We start from the raw sequence: 13,016 nt of genomic DNA, 5'->3' as shown, positions 1-13,016 counted from the left end.
TCACTGATATCAATCATTTCCCCACCACAGCATGCAGTGCCTATAACCACGGTGAAGTCAGAGGGATGCACACACTCATACTGCAGATTTATTTCACCAATCTAACTTTATGACATCAAAACTGGTGATAAAGTTTTACCATTTGCAGGTGAGGTTATTTTCTTAATTCAATTTGTATGAAGTTAGCTCTTCACAGCTCTTTTTTTGTAATGCTCTCCATTCACCAAATGTCGATTTGCTGATAATCGTGTGTGTTGTGGTGGCTTTTGCCTATTGATTAGCATATGAAGCAGTGATTTTTCAAGGGCAGCAGAAAATTAGTTACTGCTTGTCCCTACAGGTGAATGGATTTGAGGGAAGAAAATGGTCATGCATGCCTATTCTTTCCCAACCAGAGTTAATAGCAATTTCTTGTTTAAGATTTTTCCAAATGGTGTCGAGTCCCCAACAGGGCAATTCCAACTGAGCACCCACCTAAGGGACCTGCAGCATTTTGCTCTGCGCCAGTGACAGTACCAGTGTGATTAAAGTGACAGTGCTCTTTTGAAATCCATGGAATGAAGGCATTCACACTGATGGAGGAATGATCCAAATGCTAAAATACTTTCTTTGCCGTTAGCTCTACTAGGTTTGCTGTGGTTTTCATCTACCCTGGAGGTTAGCCTGAAGATTGCAGTAAACATTTATTCTTTCAATGCAGTACCACTAGAAGCTGGACTCAGTAATCTTTGTGGGTTCTTTCCAACTCAATATTCTATGATTCTACATCTAGAAAAGGAGGCAGGGTGTATTCTCCTGCTATCTTTACAAATAGGAATCAGTCCCTTTCTTTGAAACTCCTAACTTTGGGATTTGGATGTGCTCACTGCTTCTGGCTACCTTCAGGCAGGTTGCTCAAGCAAGACCACTCATGTTTCACACATGGAGGTACAGGAAGAACATATACATATATGTGAAAGTAATAGCACAAAGTTTTCTGCTTATGCTTTTGTATTTCACCATGAACTGTTCTCCTTCAGGAAATGTAAGGGAGAAAGCCCCAAGTGCTCTCTTTAACAGTGGATTGTGGCATCCATTTCAGATACAAGACTTCTCTTGCTTACTTTTTTACAGCAAAATCCTTTGGCCAATTTAGAAAACCTTCTCAGGAAACTCTATTAATTTTTTCTGGCTGCCAAGAGGGTGGAAAGTTTCACAGTTAACATTTTATCCCACTTGCCAGCATCTCTCATTTGCACTTAGCTGAGGGGAAAAAAATACCCTAAAGCCATTCCGTAATCCTCCTGTGACACTCCTGGTCTGCTGCCAGCTGATGCTGGCATGTGCAGTGTACCACAGCTCATCAGATCTGTTTGCTTTTGCAGCATGGACAACTGAACTGCAGCAAATGCTCAGCACACAGTGCCTCACCTGAGCAAATCCATGGTGCTGTGGCTTTTCAATTCGCTGAGTTTCTGCGTTGGTTTTCTACAGCTATCTGCTGCATCTCAGCACATGGGGGTATTGGACCCTCCTCATCTGCCTGTGTGTGCTCTTCAGGAGAGCTTTTGCCTTCACTGCAGTAGAAAAGAGAAGTGAAAACATGATCATAAATCCTTATGTGAGCAGCAGCTTTGAGTGTCTGCCTTGAGCAATGGGACCTCTGGAACTAAGCCCTTAATTTAAGGTCTGAAATGAAATTCTAACAAGTTGCTATGAAGCTTTACAATCCTTTGAAATCAATGGCCCAAATCCTGTTAATTGCAGTGGATCTGGGCTTTGGCTTAAGGTCTTTCTGCTACTTGCATCCCTACAATTGCTAAAAACAGTTCTCCCTTTCCCCTTCCCCTTCCCCTTCCCCTTCCCCTTTCCCCTTTCCCCTTTCCCCTTTCCCCTTTCCCCTTTCCCCTTTCCCCTTTCCCCTTTCCCCTTTCTCCTTCCCCTTTTCTCCTTCCCCTTCCCCTCCCAATTCCCCCTTCCCTTCTCCCCTCCCCCTTTCCCGTTCCTCATTTTCTTTTCTCTGGAATGCTCTGCAAATACGCAGAGACAGGCCTAATAATGCAGTCGACATTTGATGCTGCGCAGAAAAAAATGAATGTTTGCTGGTTTGGATTTTATTTTACAGCTTTACTTTGGGTTTTATATTTTCATTAAACTGCAGCAATTCAGATTTTATTTCCCATGCAAGTCTGGTAACATAAAGAGTCTGCTCAGTATGTAGGTGAATTTGTCCATGACAAATTACACAGAAGCTATGGAAACATTGCTTAATGGAGAGCAAGGTTAGGCTATTTAATGCTAAAAAATTAATATTTCAGCTTTTTTTTTTTTTTTTTTTTTTTTTTGCACAGAGTTTCTTGGGAGGTGGAGAAAGGAGATCCAGATTAGTACCGTACTGGAAGACTAAATAATGGAATTGTTTGGAGTTAGTTGAATTAATCATTGAGAGCAAATTACCTGACAAATTTAATCTTTCCCTTTTTAATTGGTTGCCCTTATGCTAGAGGAAATGTTCATTTCTGTAAGCATTGATGGAATGATTTATCTGAACTTTTTTGCAGCACTCCTGCCACTTGCAGATGTGCCTGCACTCTTGCATCCCGTGGTTCTTGTGATGGGGAACATTCTCCGTTGAAAAAGGAAGCCTGAATACCAAATGGAGGAAAGTTTTTCAGATTTCAGAAATAGGAGAAATGAGATGCCAGACATATAAGATTGTCACCCTTAGTCAATTTTTTTTTAATGCAAATACATAAGGTAGTTAATGCAGAGCTTAGGCTGTACTCATTAGTCTGGCCTCAATAAGATTTCAGCATGAACTGGAGCGTTATGTTGATTTTAAGCTCACAAATTTAGTTATATTTGAATTAATTTAAGTTAATTTTGGATGTTTTTAATTAAATGGTATTGCCTTCACAACTACAGCACACAGCAGAGATATGTTATTTAAAATGAAATGCTGTTTTGAGAAGCAGAAAGGAGAGGAAGGACCAAGACTCCACAAATGGCTATTAGGACTATGTGTGGGCTTGTGTGAGACCAGATCTGTGCCCTGCTCAAGTCAGAGTTCTCTGAAGGGAGGCGGCTGGCTATGAACCAGGTGAACTCAGTGTTGAACCTCAACCCTTTCCCATCCTTATCTGGAGAGAATGAAAAGGCAAGCCTGTATTTATGTAGCTACTCTTCCATTCAGAAAATTTCACCAACAAGGCTTTAGGAGTGCCCCATATCCAAGAAAATGAGTGCTGTAACTCCCGGCACAGGTCCAAATGCCCTCTCAGTGGCTTAGTGAAGTGCCAGGACAGTAGATGTATCTATAACTATTTCTTGGCTCATAAATATGTATTTCTGCCTGGAAGTTTGTGTATGGATGGAGCCTGAAATCAACATGAAACAGAATTGCTACATCCAGACTGACATATTCCTAAGCATGCAAAGGGCAGAGTTTTGGGGAGTGGTTTGGTTTGTGTGTAATGTCCCTCTGAACCATTATCTCGGGTACCAGGCCTAGAGGGAGGGAGATTGCTTCATGCCCAGGGAAAATGAGGGACATTTCCAAAGCCTAGGTCATAAGAGGAGTAGGTCAGCATGAACGTTGCAGCAAAGTCTGAGAACAGCAGGAAATTAGAAATTTTCATGAACATACCCACTACTCTGTGAACCAGAAAACTGTAAAGATCTGATTCCTACTAACCTTCCCATCTGGAGCTATAGATACAGACATATTTTATGCTTTTGTCTCTGATACTGCTTGCACTGGGCTGAATGACGCATTCAGGTAACAATTTAAACCTGGGAGTGAATCTTTGGTTACCATGGCAAGGTCCAAGCTGAATATTAGGAAACATTTCATCTCAGAAAGAGTGGTGATACAGCAGCACAGCTGACCAGGGAGGTGGGGAAGTCACTGTCCCTGGAGGCGTTCAAGAACCGTGGAGACATGGCACTGAGGGATGTGGGCAGTGGGCATGGTGGGGGTGAGTTGACTTGATGATCTCAGGGTTTTTTTCTGACCTTAATGTTTCTGAGATTATACGATTCCTACAATTAGACTCTCTGGCAGGTATACCTATAAAAGAGTATGAGACATCTACTTTAAGATTTTTTTTCAGAGCTGAAATTCACTTCCCTTCAGGTTTGTTCAGTATTGCCACAGCCTTATACAGCAAACCAAATGCTAACTTCCTGAGGCTGAGTTCACCCAACTTTTTGTTCAATGAAAGTAAACTCATGCAGAAGCATCATTAACAACTACCCTGTGTGTGGATTTGAAAAGGATCCATATTTACCCTACTCTCATACTAAACCGAAAGTCTTCCTGAAATGCTGTACAAACTTGTTCTCTTTCTGCCACCTTCTTTACCTCCATCTCAGCAACCTTCACCAGACAGATGGTTCCCACCTCCACTCAGCTCCCCTTGACACTCTGCCAACACCATGCCCAATCACCCTTGTCATCTCTCTCTTATCTCTAACCTAGTTCCCTAAGATATGACAGACTACATTCTCCTCCTTTTCCCTAAAAAGAAACACGGCATCAGCATGCCAGTACCCAGAAAAACTCATCAAACAAATGTGGCCGGAGATCAGTGAGGGGGTGGAAGGGTTCCCTATGGGAGGTTTTTGACTTTTCAGCCAACAGAACCGGCAACTGTCAATTTTTTAAGCTATTTTCTTCTTCCTATCAAAACAAAAGCAAGGATACCCTTCATCCTTTCTCCATTTCTTCCCTGGTCTGGTTAGAAACGCTGATGAAATGGGGGAACTTAAGATCAATGCCTTGTGCATCCATTTTCCGCCCACGTTTACAGATTCACCCCCTCTCTTCCCAAAGTCCTTGAGCCTCCTAAATCCTTTTTCTGTGCTTCCCACATGAAACCCAGCCCAAAGAGATAAAGAAAGCATGTGGCATCTCAACATGACGTCAGTAGCATGTCTTTTGGTTTTTTGCTGGAATCTAAGAACTTCTCAGAATACCATTTTCTCTAAAAAGTTGAGATGTTTCAAGGAAAGTGCACACCTTTGTTTTGCTTTTCTTCTTTAAAAATAAAGACATTCTCTCTTCCTTAGTGTCTGCTGGAATAGGTTTTGATCCGCTTCAGAAACAAGGTGTCTGCTGAAGTGTGTAAGGTAACCACAAAATGTCATTTTTCTTAAGGTGTCTCTAAGATCTGCTCACTCCAAACTCAATATATTTTTTTGTCTTTGGTGCCACTGAAGTCATCTGATCATGGTACTCTGGTTCAAGTTTTCTTTGCATATTAAAGAATGTAGTGTTTTCATCTCTCAGCATTAGGTTTGCACATAAACCTTTGTAAATTGGCCCCAGGAGAGTCTGGAGAATTCACAGTCGGAATCATAACATCTCCAGTAAGGCATCTTCATATAAGATTTCATCTTTCAAGTTAGACACATGACTTTCTTATGTGGGAATCAAAATGGGACCACATCTAGTTAATGCAGAGCCTCCTACTGTTCTGCTGCCAGGCATACAGATGTACTGATATTGGGCTTTCAGTGATCTGTTAGGCAACACCTTGTCCTCACTCTCTGTTGATGCCTCATTTGTTTAACATGTATTCCACTTCTTGGTCTTACAGTATTCCTGGGTTCTGTTTGGGTAAGTGATACCAGAGGTGACATATTTAATAAAAACTTCTGATTTTACTTATACCTTTAATATACGGATCCTCTCTGAGTAAGATAGTGCTGGTACTGCTGAAAGGCTCTTGGACGTTTCTTTGCACTTAGTTATCATATAGATAAGAAGACACAGAGACAGATAAGGGAACATAAGAAATCAGTGGAAAGGATGCTATAACATGCTACCATTTCACATGGGTGGCTATATATTATAATGGGAATAAACGTCTGAATCTTGAAAGGATGCCAGTAGATGTAGATGTGAGACACATCTCCATGGGGATGCCGACTTCTAAATCCGGATCTGAACAGTTTGGGCATATTATGACAGCCAGTATGAGCTCGTTGCTGCCTCTGGTCTGTACCTGGCAAAATGGAGCATGAGAAAAAAAAGCAGTGGTGTGCCTGTGCATCAGATTTTGCCCAAGGTCACCTGAGGATTCATAGAAACCAGATTCTGTGTCTCATGGAAGACACTTAAGTACTCATTGGTTTTATTTTCTTTTGTGTAAGACAAACCAAGAAAGTAATTTCAGGCATCCCTTTCTCATTTTGATATGTTTCAGAGAGACAAGGCCTAAAAAAGATATTAAAACAAGAAGCTACTGCTGCACACAGCTAAGTCATCGTGACACAGACTGAAATGGTGGCATCCTTTGTAATGACTATTGGGTTAACATGGTTGTGGGTTGACTGCTGATGTGGGGAGCAGCAGAAATCTTTCTACTTCCACACAAGTGCATCTCATTTAAGCACTATGAAACAAAGCAAGGGGGAAAGTTCTATCTTTTCCCTACTTAATTCTAGCTGCACCTGACTGCTTGTTCATTCTGTGCTCCTCAGCGCTGTGTTATCTGTGGGGATAGCTGTTCTTTGAGTTTTCATTTTGCTCTGCTTTTATATCATACACAAAAGGCTACCAATGGGAAGCGTGAGCTTAACTGTTGGTGACAAATTTGTGGTAACTTTTGAAAACCTCAGTAATTCCATTTAAAAGCTTAACAGAGGCCTTAGAACTGGTCACTGGCAAACAGAGCAGGCTGCTTTCTTCTGAGACTTTGAGCTGATATCAAAGAGTATGTATGGCTGAAAGTCCTATTGTGTAAAAATAGAGGCATAGGCTGTATGACTTTCAAAAGCAGTTTAGTGTCCTGGGTGACAGCTTTACATTGAAAATTAGTGAGACTTTTGCTCTTAGGTAATTTAGGGAAAAAAACTCTCTTTCCTGTGTTTCATTTGATGATAAGATAAGCAAGATCATGAGTGTGCAAAGTGATTCAAGAAGACACAATCTGTGTAGCTGTTTCCACAAAACTGCAACAAGGATCAATTTGATTTTTGGTTCCCACCTTCCCTAGAAGCACTGAAGGTGCTGAGGAAAGAACTGCATGAAATGTCTTGCTTTGTTTGCTTTTGGCTAATTCTCCCCAAAATATTTTATAAGATGTTTCTGTCTTCCAGTGATTGTTGCCTCCAATTCTGGTTTTGCATTTATTTCAGCCTTTACAACAGAAATTTCACTGATCTCTTTCCAGCAACAAAAGAATTCTTGTTATCCAGTTGCAGCCTAGCAATACCAGTGAGGATTCAGAAGAAATTTTAATTTACTGGACTTGATAAATCTAAGCAAACCAAACTGCTCATATTTTATATTTCAATTGCCTGAAGCAGCACAAATCTGCCATCCATAGCTTTAACTCAGACAAAGAAATATTGCATTTTTAACATAAGTGTAAAATGCTGGGGGAAAAAAAAGAATAAATTACCTGTTATCACAGTCTTTATGTTTCTTAAACCTCTTTTGTGAAGAGTTAAGTGCAAGATGCTATTAAAAAGCAGGTGAATAAGTAAATACTATCTTTCCGCAGCAGCAGCTGAAATGGGATACAGTCTAACCAGCTTTATTTAGAAAGCTCTGGGCTCCATGATGTAATTTTAATGATGTTTAAATTTAGCATTCATATTGCAGAACAAAGAGAGATTTGCCCCAGTGCAGCAAGGTTTCCCATTTCCATGCAGGGATGAAAGCAATAAGAATTCTGCTCATGCCACCATAGATTGTGTTCAGAGAGACAGTTGTGACTGGCAGTGAATACAACTCCCTGCTCACGCCCTGTCATTAAATAAATATTTGGCCAATTAAAAAGTGTTCATCATTTCAAGCAGTTAGGTTAGCATAAAAAGGAAGATTAGAAATCAGTTTGTTCTGGTTAAGAAAGAAAGCCCATGACCACCCAGGTGTGATGAGCAGCAAGAACTGGTGTGGAGACATCCCCAGAGTCCAAGCGTCACTGAACCCATGTTTGATTCTGGTAGTGAGGATAATTCCCTACTGAAACCTCTTATGAGACCTTCACTGCTCTGAATTTAACAGCCTTCTAAATCCAGGTTTGATGTTGGCATTGGAGTGTGGGATCTCTGGTCCAAAGGCTAACGGTGGTATGAGGCTCTGAGCAATGACATAAACTTCTTTAAAAAGGAGACTTTGTTGGCCACAGTATTTTTTCTTTGCATACCTGGGGTATTTCTCAGTGACTTGGAACAAATAAAATGCTAATCTTAATGTTAGGTTGCTTTTCATTTAAAATTGCAACATTTGAGAGATGTTTTTTTCTCCTTGGAAATTTCTTCCCTTTCTCTGCTTTTATGGCCTGGAGGATTTTTCTCTATTTTTTATTTATCATCTCATATTACTGTGATTTGAAGATATATAGCAATGACGCAGGCTGCTGTTGAGTTTTGGATCTTTGACTGTTTTCTATTTTTAGATCGTTCTTAGCTGCATTGGAAACAAGAAGCAGCAACAGTATTGGCTCGCAATATATAGCACCTTTTTTTTTTTTCTTTCAGGGGATATAATGTGAATAAAATAACTTGACCTATATTTGAGCACTGTGCAGAGCACACCCCTTTTAAGGAGCATACTCTACCTATACAAGCAACAGAAGCAACAAGTCTTGCAGTGGCTGCCCATATCTCTCTTGGACAGCTGCAGCCAGAATGCATAACCTTGTCTCAGCATCCTCAGCACAATCCAGTGCTGCATCCAGCTGCACCATGAACTCACCGTACAGAAAGCGGTGATATAAAGCTCCTCGGCTATATAACTGGCCATGGAAGACAGGACACAGAGACAGGATGCAGGGACAGGAGGACAGATGTGTTGCTTTGCAGGTATGTGCTCTGACCAGCTCAGAGGATCAGTCTCCTTGTCTTTTCTTCCCAAAGTTTGATCAGAAGCTGGGACAACTTTAAGAGGGGTAGATACTGGCACATAGATCCTCAAAACAGTAATAGATAACAAAAGAACCAGAGTTCAATTCTTCCGTAGGAACTAACAGCGCAGTGCCCATCATTCAGCCCCCTAGAGCTCTGATAGCCTTCCTTCTGCAGTTGTAATCTCCCTTCTTTGTCACAGGGAAAAATGTGACATGCAGACACCTTGTAACTGAACTGAAAAGTTTCCTCTGTAAGAAGAGTTGTCTGTGAAAGACTCATTAATGCTTATTTTTCTGATATGTGACTTCCTTATTTTACTTGGGTTTCCCTTGAGGTGTTGTCTCAAGAATTTTGCCAAGATTATGTGAAGTGAGAAAGTTTTAACAGGGCTGCTTTTGAAGCAGGAACACTGGTACTGAGAAAGAAAGATTCTGTGTGAGATTGTCATTTCTAGCATTTAAAAATATTCCTTCGTTTTGCATGATGAAAGCTGAACTATGGTGTGCTGCTTGGGTAGGTTAGGAAAGATGTCTTTCTCCAGTCAGTGTGAAAGCGTTACTCATGCCAACTATTTAATGCTAAGGCACAACTCCATTAACTGTAAAACTGGCTCAGGTGGGGTAAGGCTCTTGTACAGCCTACATTACTTCTCACATTTTTATTAGATTCCTCTTCCCAGTTGTGTTCCCAGGTCTTAGCTCACTTAGGTAGGTATTTTGAACAGCAAATACCACTAAGCAGATCATGTTCGTGTCATGGTGCTAGCTCAAGCTCTCTCATTGGGTTGAGCTGGTGGCCATCCAACATCCCTGTGTAGGCACCAGTCAGGCACCATGAGATCTATCTGATGGAAAAGCCTCAGCGTGGACCCAGCTTCCTCCATGCCACATAGATAGACCAGATACTGAAGATACCTGCTGGGGATGGAGCTGCCAGATTCTCAAGTTCACTTCAGGTATACTTATAAATGCCTGTTTTAAGTCAAACCCACTTAAATCTGCCAAGATCCAACTATTTCTTCAGCGTATTCATAAAGTGTGGCTTCAAATATGTTACATTCCACTTGACACCCTGGTTTTATCACCTTTTCTCCACTGCAGACCAAGCCCATGGACAGACATGTACAGGGCAGAACTACAATATCTTATTTTCCATCTTGAATCAGGTCTTGTGGACATTTGCTTTGTCACTGTTCTCAAGCATTTCTGTCTGGCATCTGACTTAAAAACATCTTAGTCAAAGTCAAGCTGCATGTAAAATTTGTTCAAGGCAACGTGTAAACTGAACTGTAACTGTACACTCAGTACTCCTACTTATTTCTTAGGAAGAATGTGTCTAATAGAGAAATGGAAGTATTGCTTTGGTTTCCATATTCATTGCTTTAAATTTTTAGCTTAGGATGTTTTCTTGACCTATCCTTGCAAATGCATGAGACCTCTTCTCCACCTATTTGCAGCTTTCTTTATTAACTGTTCCTTCTCCGTGCCCATCCTGAAATCAAAAATTATATGGCAATGTAATCTTTCTGAACTGAGTACACATTAGGAAGCTCCTGAAAACTGGTGATACTTCTATAAGCTGCAGGAGGAAATCTGATATTCTTGGAAAGTGCTCCAGCATCTTCAGGTATCTCTGGTTCTGGGGAGCACGGAACAGGACCCAGCACTCCAAATGTGGCCTCACCAGTGCAGAGCAGAACAGAAGGATAATTCCCTCAACCTGCTGCCAATGCTCTGCCTATAGCAGCTCAGGACACCATGGGCCTTTTTGGCCATAAGTGCACACTGCTATCTCTTGGCCACCTCGAGGTTCTGTGAAGCCCCAAAGAAAATGCTAAAAGTGCAGGTAAGAGCTGGGGGTACTTGTATACTAATGATATACCAGACTGCGAATGGCACACGGCACAGTGGTTCTTCCCACAGAATGCCAGATGTGCCTTCTTAGCGTGTCCTGGTATCAAACATAACCCTTTTTCCTTGTACTTGGTGTGTCATGAAATTTTCCATTTCTTCTCTCTTATGTAGCTTCTCAGTTTGACCTTACATTCTTCTAGTACTCAGGGTGTGCTTGCATCATCCCTTACTTTTCTGTAGACCTGGAGTTCAGTGACCACCCTCTATGCTGATCATATGGGCTTTTGAGACATTAAGGTTCGAGGCAAAAACCCTCCAGTGTGGTTGCAAAGGGAAGAAGTATCAGTATTTCTTCTTTCTCCATTGCATTTGCTACTGTGTCTAGCCACAAGTGGGAGTAATGACCAGGATGTGTTGTGAACACTATCCTGTCGTGGAAATGTATTTAATGCTTTCCTGAGTGCAGGCTAGAACTGTGGGTCCAACCTCATGCCCAAGAGCAGGGTAAAAGATCACATCCTGTGTGCTCTCCCTTGGGTCCTCAGATGCTCAGGTTCCCTGCAGAAGACAGTGACCAGAAAGCCATAATTTAAGTCCTGACGAGGCTGTTTATAATACTCAATTTCAGCTCCTGCCTAAGATGGGGCAGAGAATTCCTCCCTATAATTCCTTCCTTGAGTGCTGCATCCCAGCTTCTGTTTGAGCTAGAGCAGATCTCTCAGAAATAGGCATCAAGTCTTGTTTCCACAGCAGTTTGAGATGCAGAATGTTCTGCTTCCCTCGGCAATCTTCTCAGTCGAACCAAGACCCTAAACTGGAGACTAACTGCTCAGAATGCTAGCTAATGAACTGGAACATTAAGCCCTTTCATCAAGTCCCCTGAAAAAAAATTTTGAAATTTTTCAGACTGTTAGGAACTTAATCTTACAGTTCTTCTGGAATTTTAGTTTTTCTTTCTTACTTCAGATGCAGACACAGCAGGCTCTGTAAGTCTAATTCACCTTTTCCTCTGGATAGCTAAGGTACGCTATTACTTATTGATCCAATGTACTGAGGTTATTCGTACATTAGCTCTTCCAGTAATGCAAATATGTAACTGGTCTTGATGCTCTTAATTAATCATATTTATTATTTTAATCTCATTCAGAAACATAGAGTCCAGCTGCTTATGCATATGCCAGTCAGGCAGAGAACCCCCCAGCCCTAATAGACAGATCAAAGATAGATGGCTCTATCTTGCAGCAGTCATTCTGTATACATTTGCTGATAAACCCAATGCTTTTTCAGCATCGACCAGCAGCTTGAGACTCCTGTTCTTTCTCATCTGTAGGTTGAAAAAGGCCATTTTGACATTGCTTCCAAACACAGCCTGCAAGCTGGTGAAGCCTTGGCAGTCCAGGCCAATGAAATGACTGCCCTGAAATTAGGGAAAAGAATGGAAATGAGCCGAAAAGCTAATAACAGCTTGTCTGCCTGGCCATGGAGTGTCCTCTAGGGCTGCATCAGGTATGAACACGCTCAGCACAGTCACAGCAGTCAGCTCTCATTTCAGGCTCAAGAATTTAATTTCTCAGCTTCCCCAAGAGCAAGATCTGGACAGGTATTACAATCTCTAAATGAGAAGCTGCAGTGTGCTGTGCTGTTGGGTGTCAAGGTAACCTTGGTAAGCTCTGAACCTTGGAGATACTGTACCGAAATTCCCCTTGCCTTCGAGGGAAGTAGTAATACAGGCATGTCCAATCCATGCCTGTAGGCCACATTGGCCAGCACAGCACACACTTTGGCCTGCCCTAACAGCAGGGTCCATCACTCAGCACCAAGTGGACATGGGTGCACTATGAACTCCATCTGGGCTGAAACCAGGGCATTTTCAAACGGAATGTATTGAATTGCAACTACAAATCTGATCATGTCTCTTTACCAAACTTTGATAAGCCCTGTCTTACCAGAGAGAAATATCTCTTCCTTCACAATCACAACTTATTCATGGCTTTGCTTTTCCTCAGTATGCACATTTGTGAAATGTGGACCAGGTAAGCCAAAAGGTTGGACACCCATATAGTAATGCATTGATTTCCCAATTAAACCAGGTGAACGAGTTCCCTGAGAAGCTATTGAGCTGAGAGGACAGGATCATCCCTATTAGAAAGATTTTGTGAGGCCTGTTTTTTATAGATCCATTACCATCCCATCAAACTTGCTGAGAATCCTAGAATCATTAAGTTTGGAAAAGACCTCTGTAGAAGAAATGCTAAGTCATGGCCTGAAACATTGATTGAGCACCTGGTGGGAAGGCAGGGCCAGCCCAGGGGAGCTCAGGTG

This window comes from Lagopus muta, chromosome 6, assembly GCF_023343835.1.
Source record: "Lagopus muta isolate bLagMut1 chromosome 6, bLagMut1 primary, whole genome shotgun sequence".
NCBI lineage: Eukaryota > Metazoa > Chordata > Aves > Galliformes > Phasianidae > Lagopus > Lagopus muta.
Note: the sequence above shows the minus strand (reverse complement) of the source record.